Genomic DNA, 7,882 nt, shown 5'->3' with positions numbered 1-7,882 from the left:
GTCACGTGAAGCGTGAGACGACCGAAACGGATCCATTGCGGTCAGTCTCTATTTTCTCTATTTTAAAACTTAGGTTTCATTTAACCCTTGTAATATCCTCGGGATTCACATACACTTGTTTGCCATATTTTGACCCGAGGACAACACAAAGGTAGTGTGAGAAGGATATAATATGTTCTCTGTTTTCCACAGAAGGTTCAGGTGTCCCGTCCCGGAGACCTACATCTGAAATGTCCGCTGGAACATCTTCATCGCTCATATGGATTCTGCTGTCAGACTGCCTCCTCGTTTCGATCTGTGCAGGTGAGACTTACCTGTTAAACCAAATAGCCTTTCTTCTCAGTGTAGGAGTGCAGAGGGGAAAGGCTGAGGCAGTTTGTGGCTACTTAACTCGGTTTGTTACGCGTTACTGGAAACGTGTTTGTGTTTAGTTTCTTCTTTTAACACTGCGACATAAGGAGTTAATTAGCAGACTAAATGTGGTATTAAAAATTTACGATTATTTTTTTTTTTTTGTCTTGATTTTATTAAGTCTTGCAGTTTATTAAGTGCATCACACATGATTTCCGCCTCACAGTGCTGCCCGCTTCCGTGTTGGGACTCTCATATATAATAAGCTATAGTGGTGGGTGGATCGATCCAAATAGCGATTATATCGATACCAAGTTGGCATCGGTATCGGATCAATACCAGCCTGTTGAAATCGATTCTTTACTTCAAGTTCTGCTTTTGTTTGCAATGCTGTGCTTTTGGCAAAGACAACAACCAGGTCTCCGGACTCGCCGCTCCTGTGTCAGCGCAGAGCAGGCACAATTTGCTCCCCCTCCCACCTCTTGTGTTTAGATGGTGCGCTGTCAAATGACGTCACTTAGACGCTTTGGGGGTTGTTAAGTTGTTTACATATTATTTATATTTTTACCAGCTGTTATTGTTGTTGAGAATTTTAATTGTAAATTTTGTATTATGGTTTCTCAACAGTACTTGTTTTAATTTGTTTACTGGTTTGCACACTTTGTAATATTTTGTTTTTGTTTTAAAAAAAACAGATTACTAAACCACCACGGCAGACCCAATGGCATTTTCATGCTTCGCAGCCTCATTTATTCTTACAATAATCACACGGTTGCTGTAGCAGTATATTGAATGTACTGCTACAGCAACCGTGTATTGCAAGGCGGAAAAAAAATTAGATATGGACAGAAAGACAAAACGAGGAAGTCCTATGTGAGCATTTTAGTTCAAGGATCATATTTGATTCTTGAGCTAAAATGCTGTTGTTTTACACATCACCACCAACAACAACAACGCAGAACACGAGGTTGTTTGCAACCAGCAGGCGTGGAAGTGAGCCGGGGCTCACAGGCAGCTGGGCAGGCGGCCGGCAAGCAGGACCACGCAGCGTGCTGGCCTCTGTTGGAAGAGAGGCTGGACCGGACAGCACGCCCCCCTCGGGCGTGGCAGGACCCCCGCGCACCTCCGTCTCCAGCTTGGAAGGTCCCACTGACGCGCCAGCCTCCGGCTCACCCCGAACCGGTCCTTCCCGTACGCTGTCCACCCTTACAATAATCACACGATGTCTCTAACAGTACATTCAATGGCTGCAGCTCGCCCGTTGCCAGCCGCACACATCACCAACAACAACAACACAAGCAGAGCGTATGTTTTAAGCCAAGTCATTTTCTAGTTTCGAGTTGAGTGAGTAAGGAGTATGGAGAGAGAGAGAGGGGTTGTACAAGAACAGGAAGAATGAGGGAGCAGATGGTGAAGTTAGGTGGAAAAAGAAGTAATTTTTCACAAAGTAGTTTTTCATGTATTTCATGAATGCTTTGCGTGATTTCCAGTAGCACACCGAAGAAAATGTAAGTGAATATTCTAAACAGAGCATGTTGACATGAATAGCAGCATTTTACAGGATTCATAACTCTCAAGATTAAATTATTTATTTATTTATTTATCAAAGATACATAATTACACATTGATACAATGAACAAGGTGTCTATAAAAATTACACATGGTGTAAGAAAAACATTATAACATACAAATCATTGTTTTATGATACTCTGACATAGTTTTAAAAGCATAAGAATAAAAGATTTAAAAAATCATGTTCTTTGATGTTCACATTACATGTATCACATTTTTTAAAGCATAACGTAGGGAGCAGAGTGTTCACAAAAACAGTTTTACAGGACTTACACGCGATTACTTTTTCCACAGTGCTTGTATGCCTCTTGCAAAACTATGCACTTTTCACCATAAGACACAATACCTCACGATTATCTAAGACCAGCCATGAAATGTCCGTCGCTTCATTACAATCATTTGTCCCCGCTGCTGCCCTCAGATCCAGTCTTCCGTACTGGGGGTAAAATGGCTTTTTTGGTAAACAATATCTCAAATATCTCAAAAAGCGATGTTGGTGAGGGGACCAGAAACACTGGGTTGCAGAGCAGTTGGTAAGGACTTGTATATTTCAGGAGAGTCTGCAAAAGCTGTTTTCTTCGTGCTCCTGATTGGATATGTGGAGCCCGGCTCTGATATCTCACTGGTGGCAGCTAAAGGTAGGCACGGCTTGGAGGCGGAGTTGGTCTCGAGCACAATCTTTCAAACGAGCCTCACGGCATTTCCAACACGTTCTCACTCCCAACTCGTCAAATGTGTGACGCATGGTCAGGCTCCCTCTGCTTCACTTATCGACGCGCAGGGTACCCCCCTGGCGTCGAGAATTGACGTGCAGGGTCTTCCTATTGAATACTATACTGCTCCCTAATCGTTGTTTATTGACGACAAGAGATTTCCGCGGAAGAGCCTGTTGTTCGTATATTTATACATTTCCGAAATCACATTGTAGTGACGTGTACTGAACACAATATATTATATAATGTAAGCAACTACCTGAGAAACAGCAGATACAGCAGATAAATAAATTATAGGCCATTACTTTTGTATCGTTTATTGCATTTATGGAGGGAGAGGTGTATGCTGGGTAATGGCACAGCTAGCGACCGGGTGACTTTATTCACCTGCTTCGGCTGTTATCAGTCCATACAATGGGCGTTATTAGCAGAAATCAGTCCCATAGATATGGGCCATCCACCTGCTAGATTGTTCAGAAGGTTGTTATCATCCATCCAGATGGAGGATCACTAACAGGAGCGTGGGAAGACTCCAGAATCCACTCTGGCTGGAATCCGGTGGATACAGCAGTGTTACAGGTAAGACCATTTAAACGGACAGCATTTATAGAATGACTATTAAAAGTCAGCGAGTGTCAATAATGTTAATGTGGTTATGTTAGTAATACACCGAGTGCTAATATAACAGCTTTAAGATGCATTTGTAGATATTATTACGTGTTTTACCGTCTTTATGGTGCTAGCTTAAAGTTACGGTGTAAACGTTAGCTTATATTGTAGTAAAGCTGTTACTGTTTAAACGATGTTAGCACAGAAATATTAGCTTCTGTCATGACTGATGAAGTTACTAATTAATAAAGTTTCCATTAAAGTGATTAATCGCAGCCACAGATTGACAGTAAAGATCCAGATTAGCTTCAATGCATCTGTAATAAATATGTGCAAGTTTCAGTGCTTCGTTGATACGTATACTGACCCAGGGTCAGTGTAAAATACAATCCTAGCTGTGTGAACAAAGCCTGGCTCCTTTAATCCTGCATGACAAACCTCAGGATGCAGGTTATTATTACTCTTTCCTGCTGGCACACCTGTCACACCTGAGAGTCAGCTAGAAACTTACAGTGACGTGGAAAATCATGCAAAGACTGCCAGACTCTGTAATACTGTAAATGATGTGTGACTCAGGTTAACAGTAAACTTTAAACAGTACCTCTGTGTCTCTGTGTGTGCTGAACATTTAGGATTGAGTCAGGCTGCATTGACTGTGGGACTTTTCTGTGTTAAAAGCAGGTTGAAGACGGCTCAGAAACATTTGAAGATTAAAATTTAGCATTATGGCGGCTGGTGGTTTGTAAAGCCTCTACTCAGCTGTATTTTTGTTACTAATTTATGTTTGTTGTTGTTTAACACAGATTTCAGAAGAGCAAAGATGAGCACTGTTGCTTAATCCTTAATAGTTTAACTGGATTGGAAATCAAAAAAATCCAGATTCTTCTTCCACAGAAGTTTCATTTGTCAGTGTGGGACTGCTGAGTCACCTGAAGAACTCATTTCATTCTCCACGATGTTGATTTACAGAAATGTTTCACAGGAGCTGATTCCTCCCAAAGGGTGAACTAGTGTGTTTCCATAGATTATCTCTGTATGAATGTACTTCTTAAATGAAGGCAAGTGTTTGTCCTTTTTTGTTCCTCAGGTACAGTACGTGATATTAAGGGCAGGCGGTCATCACTGGGGGAAGAAAAGAAGCAGACGTACTTCCAAGAGGGAGCTGCAGTGAGGACACAGCCTGGTCACTAAGGTCAGAGGTCAGAATCTGAAACAGCTCAGGTTTATATTCAAGGGGTTATAAAAAAAATTGAAATGTATTTATAAAGAAACCTTTAAATAATATTTCACATAATAGTCATAATTATGATTATTATTAGAAATATCAAACATTTAAGTGGATTTTCTGTTACACGTATTGTCTTACCCCTGCGATAACTGGCAGCTTGTCTTTGTCCTGTATCAGCTGGGATAGGCTTCATCCTCCCGCGACCTTGAATTGGATACATGAATTATATTGAATTGCATTCCAATTATGTAATCTGATCATTTACAAACTCAAGGTATCCAATCAAAATGTAAGTAATAATGTTAAAAATGGGAAAGCAGAAATAAGTGTGACATGAATGTAAATGTGTTAGCTGACATAGAGGACAGCTACATGTAGTCTGAAAAACCTTTGTTGTCAAGTTTGCAGGTCCATCAGCACGAGACATTCTTACATAGAAGAGTCTGTTAAAGTCTCTAACTCAGTGAAGCATTATTGGTCCCGTCTGTTTGGATAAATATAGTAAACTGATGTATGTCCATTTATTGACACATTTTCTCAAGTGCTTATCCAGTTCAGGATCACAGTGGAGCTGCAGCTGGATATGTTCAGTAAAGAAAACTTACAAAGGTTAACAATAAACCTGCATCTCTGTATGCTGTTGTCCACAGGATGAGAAAACTGGAAGACTGTGGAACATGTTAATAAATGTTTGTGTTTATCCCTGTGTCTTTCACAGGAGGCGCTGAAAGGTTTCCCTAATAGTTCCTGGTGAATCAAAGCAGAACCATAAAGGTTGCTGGACTGCATGATGGCCTTACCCCTGAGCAGTCATCCTGTTAAAAGAGGAACCAGTTAGAAGCTGTTTTCAAAGTAGCTGAGCAGATTTCATCTCAAGTAAGCGATTAACTGTTTGTTTGTTTGTTCTGCCACTTAAAGAGCATTTAAGGACGTCTTTTGAGTGTCCAGTTGAATTAATTCTACTGGCTCTCATGGTCATTTGTGATTATGGACATATTTTTCATGTACATCAACCATTTAGTAAATTCTATCTATTTAGTAATATCTGTTAGCTATAAAATGTAATATAAATATAAAAATATCTAAATATCTCCTGCCCCTTATATTTTAATGATGTATGACCAGACGTCTGTTATCGTGTTACATAAGCATTCCTCACATATCAATGAGATACAATCCTACTGACACAGCAGAGGGATAACGACGGCTATTTAACATCGTTGCACAACACATTCGAGCTGCATGATGCAGACAAAGTGACTAAATCATCTTTTTGTGGTCTATTGTCTTCAAACCAGCAGACAAAGCCAATGGCAGAAGATGTTTGGAGAAGAACTTCAGGCCGTGTACTGACAAGGTATTTTTTTCTTGTTATCAAAAGACATTTGGAATGACGGCTTCTACAACTGTGCTGATGTAAAGCTTACAGTCTAAGAAGTCACAGTGTTGATATTCAACACAAAGAGAAAAGCTCACTTGTTTGAATTTATTTACAATCATAGTTTTTATAAATTCTGACTGTAAACAGCTTTTACAGCTTTGATATTGTTTGACACTCGATATCAGGTGATGGTATTTAATTTAAAGGTTTCTATGTCCCAATGAGCCATTTACACTGACCAGTGTCAGTTTGACTGTAACACATTCATTATTTAGATCCAGCATTTCTAAGAGAAATAACTGAATGTAAAAATGGCAGCCCTCAGACCAGGTTTATTTGATAGAGATATATGCATGCATTATGAAATTTATGTATCCCAGATCATTTTTATTCATCTTGTCCTGGCAGACCCACCCCTTTCTCCCAAGTTAACTGCAACCCAAAAGAACTAGTGGGGCTATTTACACACTCACAACCAGTAGGGGTAAAAAGAGCCACCAAAAACCTGACAGCCTGCACAGCTACAGATGTGCTAAAAGCTAAAAGAGTTAGAAGCTCTGCTTGTGGAGAAACCCTTGGAGAAACTTTCTAAGCCTAACAGAGGACAGGTACTCCTGCCCAAATAACATGATATAACCCCACATACAGCCCAGCCATAAAGTGAACCAAGTCATTTGGTTAAAGACAGCATGTCTTGCAGACCAAATGCATGTAACCAGCCTGCACCAACCTAACATTTCTTCCTCCTGAATTAAATGAATGAATGGATGAAAGTTAAATGACTACAAACCTAAAGCCACTAGTTCCCACACTGGAGTTCCCTGACACTGTGTTAACTGTACTGAGCTTATATCAACAGTTGTAACAGGCTAAGCTACGTGAGAGACTGCATTGAACGATTGTTTCTATCTTAATGGTTTCAGCTCATATGTTCTTTTTCCTTTCTGTAGATCAAAGCAGCTCGTGCTCTTTCTGCTTCCATTTTGATGGCAAGAAGAAGAAGAAGAAGAAGACTTCAGCGAAGTGGCGTTCATGGTCTCAGTGGACAGTCATGGTCACATACTGCATGTGGTTTTAAAAGCAACATGTCTGTTCACCACAACAATCGAGATGTGTAATATTAGTGCAGCTGCAGTTTGTTCTTGAACATCAGTTCTGTTTTCTACTTTGACCACTTAGACCAAAAAAGTGTTGTTTTCAGATTCTTTCTTTTAAATCTGTAAAGCACCTGCTCATTTTTTATTACAATTAGTTTCACATAAATAGTAGTGTTTCCTTTATGGTCTTTTAATGCTTACACTAGACTGTACACGTCTACATTAGAGACATATCTGTTTATGAGACTGGGCTGCTTGACTACAATTTGGAAATGGGTGCAAAATTGTGCTATTGTTTGTTATTTAATATGATTCAATTCAATTCAATTCAATAAAACTTTATTGATCCTGAAGGTTGACCCCGAGGGAAATTCGGGTTAAGGCCAACACAGGACGTGTCTGACTAAGCAAAGATTAATCTGATCCCATTTCTACCTGTCTCTACTGTTTCAACTGTAATTGGCAGGATATATATTTATTCCAGCTCTCATAGGGCAAAGGAATGACTCAGACGTGTCAAATGTTCTTTGACTTGATAAACAATTTGAAGTTCACAATTTTCTTACAAATAAAACTATAATGACAAACATGAACAGCTGTGGTTATTTCTGAGACATGATTTTTTTGAATGTGTTCATATTTAGACAGTGTGCATTTGTATGCTGAAACTGTAATGGTGAACCTGAGGTGATGGTCAACACAAGACAAATATATATAAATATAAAACAATACTGAAGTAATGTCTTTACCCTGTGCAGCGTGTGGACGCTGTGCACACAATCACCTTAATCACTGTAGTAAACATGCACCGCTAGCTCACGTGACTGACTGTCTCCATGGTTACATCGTATATTATTAGCTATGCAAACAGCTTCCAAAGATACCGCCATAGCTCTCTGCAGCTGTAACACTTTCATGCTTTTATGTTTTT

General features: G+C 39.7%; 1 long non-coding RNA gene across 1 annotated transcript; it reads left to right on the top strand.

Annotated features, from left to right (window-relative positions):
- Nucleotides 1-5,297: 5,297 nt before the first annotated feature.
- Nucleotides 5,298-7,124, top strand: LOC134624726 (uncharacterized). Its single transcript, XR_010093630.1, has 3 exons — nucleotides 5,298-5,349; nucleotides 5,772-5,830; nucleotides 6,805-7,124. It is a non-coding gene; the product is annotated as an uncharacterized LOC134624726 (long non-coding RNA).
- The last annotated feature ends 758 nt before the right edge of the window (nucleotides 7,125-7,882 follow it).

This window comes from Pelmatolapia mariae, linkage group LG3_W (assembly GCF_036321145.2).
Source record: "Pelmatolapia mariae isolate MD_Pm_ZW linkage group LG3_W, Pm_UMD_F_2, whole genome shotgun sequence".
Classification (NCBI taxonomy): domain Eukaryota; kingdom Metazoa; phylum Chordata; class Actinopteri; order Cichliformes; family Cichlidae; genus Pelmatolapia; species Pelmatolapia mariae.
This window is presented reverse-complemented; position numbering and strand designations above follow the sequence as displayed.